This window comes from Bombina bombina, chromosome 7 (assembly GCF_027579735.1).
Source record: "Bombina bombina isolate aBomBom1 chromosome 7, aBomBom1.pri, whole genome shotgun sequence".
Taxonomy (NCBI): Eukaryota; Metazoa; Chordata; class Amphibia; order Anura; family Bombinatoridae; genus Bombina; species Bombina bombina.
This window is the reverse complement of record NC_069505.1, coordinates 353,876,155-353,888,716: the sequence shown is the minus strand read 5'-3', so window position 1 is coordinate 353,888,716 and position 12,562 is coordinate 353,876,155.

The following is a 12,562-nucleotide window of genomic DNA, read 5'->3' as shown; positions in this document are numbered from 1 at the left end:
GGAGAATGCGAGCTTATACTGGTCTTCCTCGTGTAACTTTATGGTCCAATATCCCTGCGCACAATCAATGGCAGTGAATATCTTAGATCCCTGCATCTGTGCTAGGCACTGGTCAATGTATGGCACAGGCCAGCCAGACATGTATACTCGTTTGTTTGTCTTAAGTCAGCACACAAACGTCATTGTCCATTGGGGTTAAGAATACCTAGAATAGGATTATTATAAGAGCTATGCACCTGTCTGATGATACCCCTTTATTCCGAGTTTCTTATGATTTCTGCAAAGTTAAAGGAAGTTTGTAGTGTTTAACAAATACAGGTGGTACATTGGGATCTGTTTGGATTCTTGCAATGTGTAGGTTTGTAGTTTCAAAGTCATACAATTCCCTAGCAAAAATATCCTTTTTTTACTCCATCGGAAGTTCTTGTAGCTGTTGGCATTCATCATTACTGGAACAGCCATTAGCTAAGGAGATTTGCTCTTCAACTATTTGCTGAAATCCTGGTAAGATTTCAGGCTGTCGTATCTCATAGGCTTCTTCAAGCCTAGTGGTGAGTTCCCCTTGATTATAATTTACATTACCACCATGACTCTGTGTATTGTGGTATTCTTGTTCTCTGATTGACTGATCAAATACCAGGGAGGCTTCTTCAGTTTTACAGATGCCTTCCTCTGAGCTGAAAGGGTAAAATAGATTGAATTGTAAATAATCCTTCTGTCATAGATGCAAAGGATTGTTATATTAACTGTACTTCAGTTAAGTACCTTTCAGTTATTAGCCTGATTACATTATTCTGGAATCTGAAACTATAATAACTGGATTCTAGAACATATCCTATGGTAGTTCCTTTGGATAAGGTGATATCCCATGGGGTCATGTTATGCACAATAACATGTATTGGGATATTCCAATATTTACCATAGGAGTATGGGTCAGTGTTATACCCATATTTTGCATTATCTGGGAGATGCAAATTAGTGCTTAAGAGGTTTTTAACTTCTGACCCCTTTTTACCTGTAAGGATAAGAGAAATTTATCAGCCAGGATTACAATATCACTAGATACCTGCATATTCACAGCATATGGCATCTGCTAGTTTGATTTAAGGGCTGCATTTTCATCCTGAAATATTTCAGGGTCCCCATTTAACCTGCTCTATAGGCAAGAGTTAATCAAATCTATATTTATGGCATATCTATGCAAGAGATCATTGCCAATGTGTATTTGATTTTGGGGATTATTTAAAACTAAAAACAGCTGTTTTGCTGATTTATTACCTATGGAGATAGATAATAAACATTTAGCTATATTGTTATAGCTTTCAGAGGTATCATCTAGGTCATGGATCAAGTGATCTTGGGAAAAAAGATATTGAATTACTTTAGGTTCAGCTATCTGCGCCAAAAAGCCTTTGCTTATATAGTTAGCTTCCTGTTTTAAGTTTAATTTAGCATACTTGTTTTTTCCAAGGTTAGGATAAATAAATCATCCTCTATTTTCTCAATTTCTGCAGTGAATTGAGAGTGAACGTCCCCTTTAGGAAATTTAGGATCTCCTTTGTGTAGAGATATGGTTGATACATCGCCATCTAGGGAAATATTGGCTATCTTTCCAGGTGAAATTTTAATGGTTTTGACCATTAGAGCCATTTAGGGAAGTCTGATCATCTATTTGTAGGACCGTTATTTCAGGTACAGAGCTATTCCTGAAATGAATTTCAACAGCATCTGGCTTCTCTTCCACCACATGACAGTTATGTCTGATGTGAGGTATGCTGGACTGCTCATAATTAACTTTTTAACTTGTGACCAAATAATATTATTTATGCAATCAATTATGGTACTTGCTTAAGAAGGTCAATACCAATTATTAAACGTTTGGCAGATCCACTATAATGACAGGGTGTCTGATTACCCTGTTTCCCAGCTTTAGCTTTAACCATGCAATACCCCAGACATTGAGAGAGTCACCCCCAACAGCTATTAATGAACCATCAAATTCCCTTAGTTTAGGCTTGTGGGGTGTTAGCTCATTTAGTTGTGTGTAGTATCTGTGGGATAAAATAGTTGTCTGAGATCCAGTATCAATTAATCCCATGATAGGGTTGGTAACTGAATCCTGGAGCTCAGCTAATACATAATATCTCCCTGCAGTTGCTACCATTTCACACATAAAATTAGCATGTTTACACATTTGTGGGCTTTGCCACTAGTAACCAGAATCAGCGACATTACCTGATACAGCATAATCCTTACCCACTGTCTCCTCTGTAACAGGGATAACAGTTTTCCTGCATATTGCGTCGCAATCAGGGCTTCCTTCTCCAGGTGAGGATTGCTCTGCACATCCATCTGTGGGAATAAGGTTTAGGGAGAACTGCAAAAGAAGAGATTCATTAGTACTTCCAGGCTGAGGATACCTGTCATCACAGTCAGGCCTTCCGTTGCTGGGCTGTAGGGAGAGAATTTGATTAGTACCATTATTGACATTTATTATTTAATTTGGTATTTCTCTCCCCTCAGATAATATCTGAGTATTTATGACTGGGCCTGTGGCCTACTGTTGTCAACTGGCGGTACCCCTAAAAAAAGATTATTAGGGGGGCGGAGTTAACCGCTGATCTGGTCGGACGCACTAGTTAAGAGCTCCAGGCACTTTTACTAACAAAAGCACTTTAAAACTCATTTTAGCTGCCTAAACTCTGTTTTGTACGAGACACCCTAACTATCAACCATCTGGGCACCCCTTGCTAGCCTGGGTAACAGAAACAGTGCTTTTAAAGCAAACGGACAAACCCTAATCTTCATCGCACCTGACGGCGTGTATCTAGCCGCTGCTCTACATCTGACTCTGGAGGGCTGGGGCTCCGCTCCGGAGCTAAGTGGCCTACAAACGGACCTTTGAGCTGAAAGAGGCTACGTGGTTGAGATCTACCTACCCAGACCGGGAATCGACAACTCTCCTTACCCGAACGCTCCAGCCGCAACCCGGTGCAGACCGGAGCTTTAGACACCAGCTCCCGCTAGACCAGGCACACTGAGAGGGTGAGAGGAGGAAGGTGCTGGTCGATATCCCAGTCAGAGGTAACGGAGAAAAGTCGGAGGTCCGGACACACACGCCAGCTCCATTTGGCGCGAAACACCGCCATCTTGGGCGACACAGACCAGACCAGAGGCTCTGAAAACTGCAACTGTGTCAGAGCCGAACTCACCTTACAACGAAGAAGCTGTGCCCAAATCCCTCAGACACTAGGAATCTGTCTGTCTCCCTGTGAGCTCTGGGGTGGAGATCTGGTGCAAAGTTGGATCCCCTTAGCAAGACAGGCTTGACACTAAAAGAACTACAGGCCCAGATCAGTGCTGCAGGCAACCACGAGGAGACGGGTGAGACCTAACCATTTTTATATCTTAAATGCTCCCCACGCAGACTGCACATAATCCCTATTAGAGGCCTGTTGTACCCCCACTCCTCAGCCTATCACATCATAATCTTTGGGGTCACATTTAAGCATGCACTAAGTGCTATTTGGGGAACGAATTCAGGCCTTATTATAATCCATCTCTCACTGGGAGCCATAACAAGACTTTTTGTTCTCATTTCATCCCTGAGCAGCCCTGTAGACCTAAACACAGAGCCCTTATGGTCTCACCCCTCTTACATTTGGATCTGGAGACAGGGCCCTACACTCAGTCACTCTGCCCTTTTTTCTTAGAGGGAGTCACCTCAAAGCAGCAAGGAGACCCAAGTAACAGGGTGGACAAAAAGGACTTATAAACTACCTGGTAATCGCAAACATTTGCCCCCTGTGATTTGTAACAGGACACCAGCCTATACACATAAGATTACTCTGACCACAAATTACTTTCTCTGCTGTTATTCAGTTCTGCCAGCAGGGTTAGGATTCGGGTGCTACAGTCAAGCATAGTAAATCCTTTACAAATAATACACTAGATTCCTCCTATACACAGCTGCACTTTGGAACCCAGAAGGACCAAATACTGCTACACAGGCAGCATCACAGCTTCAAGCAGCCCCACAGAATCTCACACAACCACTATACTGGTTACAATACAGCCTAACATTACCTGGACCACAGACTCTCTCAGTGCCTTCTCCGCCTCCCTTTCCTGCCATCCTAAACAGGTGGCAGGTCATACCCCCTATACCTTTTCCCGTGATCGTCCTGTGAGGACAACCACCCCGGGGAGAAGGACTTTCTCTGAAAGCAAGGCCCTCTGGAGAAAGGGAACAGGAGGAAAAGCCACACCAGCTCAGAAGCCTCTACATATCTTTCATACTATTCTTATAAATAAAGGGCGCTACATGATTGTACTTTACTCAGTTGTTTGTGCTTTAACCATTGACATGTAACCCATATGATTACCTCACAAGAGAGGGTCCATCTAGAACAGTAAAGCATGGAGGAAGTGTAGTCCTTTGATCCTATGAGATGTTAATATCCATTTCTCCTCCATAACACTGCAACATTGCCACAAGTAAAGGTCCAGCCAATCAAGATACTAAACACGACTTCCCATAGGTGGGAATATACCACCCATTACAACAGAATTGTACACGCCTCTCAATTTCACAATGTCTTCGAGAAGGGTGACAAAAGGTGATAAACAGGCCTCTAAACCCTCTACAGTATCGTCCTTCTTTAAATCATCACAACCAACTAAACCCAATAAAGACATGGAGGAAGAGGAGGATTCGGATATTGATTCCATACAACCACCAGAGGATAACACCCCACTAACTAAGGCAGACCTACAGACCCTAGTTTAAAAAAAAGACATCACCGACAATTTTGAGAAACTCTGGGAGAAAATCGACTCCATCCACTCTTCGGTCACTAGCAGTCTCTCAGAGATTAAATCAGACCTCACAGATATGGGGAACAGGATAGACACGCTCGAAGACCAGAAAGATGCTATGGTTGAGAATGTAGATGAAATATCTCAAGTGGTCTCATCACAACAACAACAACTTCTAGAATTCCAGGATAAACTAGATGACCTGGAAAACAGGAGCAGAAGAAACAATCTCAGACTGAAGGGAGTCCCAGAGGAAATAACAGGAGGGGATCTTTTGGCCTACCTTACACAGCTTTTCACTCAGATCACGAATTCTCCCTCTGACTACAACTTCCATGTCGAAAGAGCTCATAGAGCATTGAAAGCTAAACCGAAGGGGGGCCTTCCTCCCAGAGATGTCGTGATCAAAATGACATTCTTTCCAGATAAAGAAAAGATTCTCATAAATAAAAAGAGAGAAGCGCTCAACCTGGGAACGAACAATAACATAATAGCTTGTTCTATGGCTAGTTACCACCCTAGAAGCAGCCTCTTTTTGCTCAATATGTGCCTTTCACAGAGAAGAACTTTCCTGTAGCATATCAGTCTGATCCTGACTTCACAGTACAGTCCAGCCCCGAAATACCAGGCAATTCCTCTCTGAACAAGAGAAACAGCAAAACCCCAGACGTACGTTTCGGCCTATTGTGGGCCTCGTCAGTGAGGTGCAGCTATATCCCTCTAGGCACACTGAGCAACGGGTCCACGTCTGGATTCCCGCATCACACTTAGGGAGACTTCCCTAAGTGTCATAATTTGCATAAATAAAAAGAGAGAAGCGCTCAACCTGGGAACGAACAATAACATAATAGCTTGTTCTATGGCTAGTTACCACCCTAGAAGCAGCCTCTTTTTGCTCAATATGTGCCTTTCACAGAGAAGAACTTTCCTGTAGCATATCAGTCTGATCCTGACTTCACAGTACAGTCCAGCCCCGAAATACCAGGCAATTCCTCTCTGAACAAGAGAAACAGCAAAACCCCAGACGTACGTTTCGGCCTATTGTGGGCCTCGTCAGTGAGGTGCAGCTATATCCCTCTAGGCACACTGAGCTACGGGTCCACGTCTGGATTCCCGCATCACACTTAGGGAGACTTCCCTAAGTGTCATAATTTGCATAAATAAAAAGAGAGAAGCGCTCAACCTGGGAACGAACAATAACATAATAGCTTGTTCTATGGCTAGTTACCACCCTAGAAGCAGCCTCTTTTTGCTCAATATGTGCCTTTCACAGAGAAGAACTTTCCTGTAGCATATCAGTCTGATCCTGACTTCACAGTACAGTCCAGCCCCGAAATACCAGGCAATTCCTCTCTGAACAAGAGAAACAGCAAAACCCCAGACGTACGTTTCGGCCTATTGTGGGCCTCGTCAGTGAGGTGCAGCTATATCCCTCTAGGCACACTGAGCAACGGGTCCACGTCTGGATTCCCGCATCACACTTAGGGAGACTTCCCTAAGTGTCATAATTTGCATAAATAAAAAGAGAGAAGCGCTCAACCTGGGAACGAACAATAACATAATAGCTTGTTCTATGGCTAGTTACCACCCTAGAAGCAGCCTCTTTTTGCTCAATATGTGCCTTTCACAGAGAAGAACTTTCCTGTAGCATATCAGTCTGATCCTGACTTCACAGTACAGTCCAGCCCCGAAATACCAGGCAATTCCTCTCTGAACAAGAGAAACAGCAAAACCCCAGACGTACGTTTCGGCCTATTGTGGGCCTCGTCAGTGAGGTGCAGCTATATCCCTCTAGGCACACTGAGCAACGGGTCCACGTCTGGATTCCCGCATCACACTTAGGGAGACTTCCCTAAGTGTCATAATTTGCATAAATAAAAAGAGAGAAGCGCTCAACCTGGGAACGAACAATAACATAATAGCTTGTTCTATGGCTAGTTACCACCCTAGAAGCAGCCTCTTTTTGCTCAATATGTGCCTTTCACAGAGAAGAACTTTCCTGTAGCATATCAGTCTGATCCTGACTTCACAGTACAGTCCAGCCCCGAAATACCAGGCAATTCCTCTCTGAACAAGAGAAACAGCAAAACCCCAGACGTACGTTTCGGCCTATTGTGGGCCTCGTCAGTGAGGTGCAGCTATATCCCTCTAGGCACACTGAGCAACGGGTCCACGTCTGGATTCCCGCATCACACTTAGGGAGACTTCCCTAAGTGTCATAATTTGCATAAATAAAAAGAGAGAAGCGCTCAACCTGGGAACGAACAATAACATAATAGCTTGTTCTATGGCTAGTTACCACCCTAGAAGCAGCCTCTTTTTGCTCAATATGTGCCTTTCACAGAGAAGAACTTTCCTGTAGCATATCAGTCTGATCCTGACTTCACAGTACAGTCCAGCCCCGAAATACCAGGCAATTCCTCTCTGAACAAGAGAAACAGCAAAACCCCAGACGTACGTTTCGGCCTATTGTGGGCCTCGTCAGTGAGGTGCAGCTATATCCCTCTAGGCACACTGAGCAACGGGTCCACGTCTGGATTCCCGCATCACACTTAGGGAGACTTCCCTAAGTGTCATAATTTGCATAAATAAAAAGAGAGAAGCGCTCAACCTGGGAACGAACAATAACATAATAGCTTGTTCTATGGCTAGTTACCACCCTAGAAGCAGCCTCTTTTTGCTCAATATGTGCCTTTCACAGAGAAGAACTTTCCTGTAGCATATCAGTCTGATCCTGACTTCACAGTACAGTCCAGCCCCGAAATACCAGGCAATTCCTCTCTGAACAAGAGAAACAGCAAAACCCCAGACGTACGTTTCGGCCTATTGTGGGCCTCGTCAGTGAGGTGCAGCTATATCCCTCTAGGCACACTGAGCAACGGGTCCACGTCTGGATTCCCGCATCACACTTAGGGAGACTTCCCTAAGTGTCATAATTTGCATAAATAAAAAGAGAGAAGCGCTCAACCTGGGAACGAACAATAACATAATAGCTTGTTCTATGGCTAGTTACCACCCTAGAAGCAGCCTCTTTTTGCTCAATATGTGCCTTTCACAGAGAAGAACTTTCCTGTAGCATATCAGTCTGATCCTGACTTCACAGTACAGTCCAGCCCCGAAATACCAGGCAATTCCTCTCTGAACAAGAGAAACAGCAAAACCCCAGACGTACGTTTCGGCCTATTGTGGGCCTCGTCAGTGAGGTGCAGCTATATCCCTCTAGGCACACTGAGCAACGGGTCCACGTCTGGATTCCCGCATCACACTTAGGGAGACTTCCCTAAGTGTCATAATTTGCATAAATAAAAAGAGAGAAGCGCTCAACCTGGGAACGAACAATAACATAATAGCTTGTTCTATGGCTAGTTACCACCCTAGAAGCAGCCTCTTTTTGCTCAATATGTGCCTTTCACAGAGAAGAACTTTCCTGTAGCATATCAGTCTGATCCTGACTTCACAGTACAGTCCAGCCCCGAAATACCAGGCAATTCCTCTCTGAACAAGAGAAACAGCAAAACCCCAGACGTACGTTTCGGCCTATTGTGGGCCTCGTCAGTGAGGTGCAGCTATATCCCTCTAGGCACACTGAGCAACGGGTCCACGTCTGGATTCCCGCATCACACTTAGGGAGACTTCCCTAAGTGTCATAATTTGCATAAATAAAAAGAGAGAAGCGCTCAACCTGGGAACGAACAATAACATAATAGCTTGTTCTATGGCTAGTTACCACCCTAGAAGCAGCCTCTTTTTGCTCAATATGTGCCTTTCACAGAGAAGAACTTTCCTGTAGCATATCAGTCTGATCCTGACTTCACAGTACAGTCCAGCCCCGAAATACCAGGCAATTCCTCTCTGAACAAGAGAAACAGCAAAACCCCAGACGTACGTTTCGGCCTATTGTGGGCCTCGTCAGTGAGGTGCAGCTATATCCCTCTAGGCACACTGAGCAACGGGTCCACGTCTGGATTCCCGCATCACACTTAGGGAGACTTCCCTAAGTGTCATAATTTGCATAAATAAAAAGAGAGAAGCGCTCAACCTGGGAACGAACAATAACATAATAGCTTGTTCTATGGCTAGTTACCACCCTAGAAGCAGCCTCTTTTTGCTCAATATGTGCCTTTCACAGAGAAGAACTTTCCTGTAGCATATCAGTCTGATCCTGACTTCACAGTACAGTCCAGCCCCGAAATACCAGGCAATTCCTCTCTGAACAAGAGAAACAGCAAAACCCCAGACGTACGTTTCGGCCTATTGTGGGCCTCGTCAGTGAGGTGCAGCTATATCCCTCTAGGCACACTGAGCAACGGGTCCACGTCTGGATTCCCGCATCACACTTAGGGAGACTTCCCTAAGTGTCATAATTTGCATAAATAAAAAGAGAGAAGCGCTCAACCTGGGAACGAACAATAACATAATAGCTTGTTCTATGGCTAGTTACCACCCTAGAAGCAGCCTCTTTTTGCTCAATATGTGCCTTTCACAGAGAAGAACTTTCCTGTAGCATATCAGTCTGATCCTGACTTCACAGTACAGTCCAGCCCCGAAATACCAGGCAATTCCTCTCTGAACAAGAGAAACAGCAAAACCCCAGACGTACGTTTCGGCCTATTGTGGGCCTCGTCAGTGAGGTGCAGCTATATCCCTCTAGGCACACTGAGCAACGGGTCCACGTCTGGATTCCCGCATCACACTTAGGGAGACTTCCCTAAGTGTCATAATTTGCATAAATAAAAAGAGAGAAGCGCTAAACCTGGGAACGAACAATAACATAATAGCTTGTTCTATGGCTAGTTACCACCCTAGAAGCAGCCTCTTTTTGCTCAATATGTGCCTTTCACAGAGAAGAACTTTCCTGTAGCATATCAGTCTGATCCTGACTTCACAGTACAGTCCAGCCCCGAAATACCAGGCAATTCCTCTCTGAACAAGAGAAACAGAAAAACCCCAGACGTACGTTTCGGCCTATTGTGGGCCTCGTCAGTGAGGTGCAGCTATATCCCTCTAGGCACACTGAGCAACGGGTCCACGTCTGGATTCCCGCATCACACTTAGGGAGACTTCCCTAAGTGTCATAATTTGCATAAATAAAAAGAGAGAAGCGCTCAACCTGGGAACGAACAATAACATAATAGCTTGTTCTATGGCTAGTTACCACCCTAGAAGCAGCCTCTTTTTGCTCAATATGTGCCTTTCACAGAGAAGAACTTTCCTGTAGCATATCAGTCTGATCCTGACTTCACAGTACAGTCCAGCCCCGAAATACCAGGCAATTCCTCTCTGAACAAGAGAAACAGCAAAACCCCAGACGTACGTTTCGGCCTATTGTGGGCCTCGTCAGTGAGGTGCAGCTATATCCCTCTAGGCACACTGAGCAACGGGTCCACGTCTGGATTCCCGCATCACACTTAGGGAGACTTCCCTAAGTGTCATAATTTGCATAAATAAAAAGAGAGAAGCGCTCAACCTGGGAACGAACAATAACATAATAGCTTGTTCTATGGCTAGTTACCACCCTAGAAGCAGCCTCTTTTTGCTCAATATGTGCCTTTCACAGAGAAGAACTTTCCTGTAGCATATCAGTCTGATCCTGACTTCACAGTACAGTCCAGCCCCGAAATACCAGGCAATTCCTCTCTGAACAAGAGAAACAGCAAAACCCCAGACGTACGTTTCGGCCTATTGTGGGCCTCGTCAGTGAGGTGCAGCTATATCCCTCTAGGCACACTGAGCAACGGGTCCACGTCTGGATTCCCGCATCACACTTAGGGAGACTTCCCTAAGTGTCATAATTTGCATAAATAAAAAGAGAGAAGCGCTAAACCTGGGAACGAACAATAACATAATAGCTTGTTCTATGGCTAGTTACCACCCTAGAAGCAGCCTCTTTTTGCTCAATATGTGCCTTTCACAGAGAAGAACTTTCCTGTAGCATATCAGTCTGATCCTGACTTCACAGTACAGTCCAGCCCCGAAATACCAGGCAATTCCTCTCTGAACAAGAGAAACAGAAAAACCCCAGACGTACGTTTCGGCCTATTGTGGGCCTCGTCAGTGAGGTGCAGCTATATCCCTCTAGGCACACTGAGCAACGGGTCCACGTCTGGATTCCCGCATCACACTTAGGGAGACTTCCCTAAGTGTCATAATTTGCATAAATAAAAAGAGAGAAGCGCTCAACCTGGGAACGAACAATAACATAATAGCTTGTTCTATGGCTAGTTACCACCCTAGAAGCAGCCTCTTTTTGCTCAATATGTGCCTTTCACAGAGAAGAACTTTCCTGTAGCATATCAGTCTGATCCTGACTTCACAGTACAGTCCAGCCCCGAAATACCAGGCAATTCCTCTCTGAACAAGAGAAACAGCAAAACCCCAGACGTACGTTTCGGCCTATTGTGGGCCTCGTCAGTGAGGTGCAGCTATATCCCTCTAGGCACACTGAGCAACGGGTCCACGTCTGGATTCCCGCATCACACTTAGGGAGACTTCCCTAAGTGTCATAATTTGCATAAATAAAAAGAGAGAAGCGCTCAACGTGGGAACGAACAATAACATAATAGCTTGTTCTATGGCTAGTTACCACCCTAGAAGCAGCCTCTTTTTGCTCAATATGTGCCTTTCACAGAGAAGAACTTTCCTGTAGCATATCAGTCTGATCCTGACTTCACAGTACAGTCCAGCCCCGAAATACCAGGCAATTCCTCTCTGAACAAGAGAAACAGCAAAACCCCAGACGTACGTTTCGGCCTATTGTGGGCCTCGTCAGTGAGGTGCAGCTATATCCCTCTAGGCACACTGAGCAACGGGTCCACGTCTGGATTCCCGCATCACACTTAGGGAGACTTCCCTAAGTGTCATAATTTGCATAAATAAAAAGAGAGAAGCGCTCAACCTGGGAACGAACAATAACATAATAGCTTGTTCTATGGCTAGTTACCACCCTAGAAGCAGCCTCTTTTTGCTCAATATGTGCCTTTCACAGAGAAGAACTTTCCTGTAGCATATCAGTCTGATCCTGACTTCACAGTACAGTCCAGCCCCGAAATACCAGGCAATTCCTCTCTGAACAAGAGAAACAGCAAAACCCCAGACGTACGTTTCGGCCTATTGTGGGCCTCGTCAGTGAGGTGCAGCTATATCCCTCTAGGCACACTGAGCAACGGGTCCACGTCTGGATTCCCGCATCACACTTAGGGAGACTTCCCTAAGTGTCATAATTTGCATAAATAAAAAGAGAGAAGCGCTCAACCTGGGAACGAACAATAACATAATAGCTTGTTCTATGGCTAGTTACCACCCTAGAAGCAGCCTCTTTTTGCTCAATATGTGCCTTTCACAGAGAAGAACTTTCCTGTAGCATATCAGTCTGATCCTGACTTCACAGTACAGTCCAGCCCCGAAATACCAGGCAATTCCTCTCTGAACAAGAGAAACAGCAAAACCCCAGACGTACGTTTCGGCCTATTGTGGGCCTCGTCAGTGAGGTGCAGCTATATCCCTCTAGGCACACTGAGCAACGGGTCCACGTCTGGATTCCCGCATCACACTTAGGGAGACTTCCCTAAGTGTCATAATTTGCATAAATAAAAAGAGAGAAGCGCTCAACCTGGGAACGAACAATAACATAATAGCTTGTTCTATGGCTAGTTACCACCCTAGAAGCAGCCTCTTTTTGCTCAATATGTGCCTTTCACAGAGAAGAACTTTCCTGTAGCATATCAGTCTGATCCTGACTTCACAG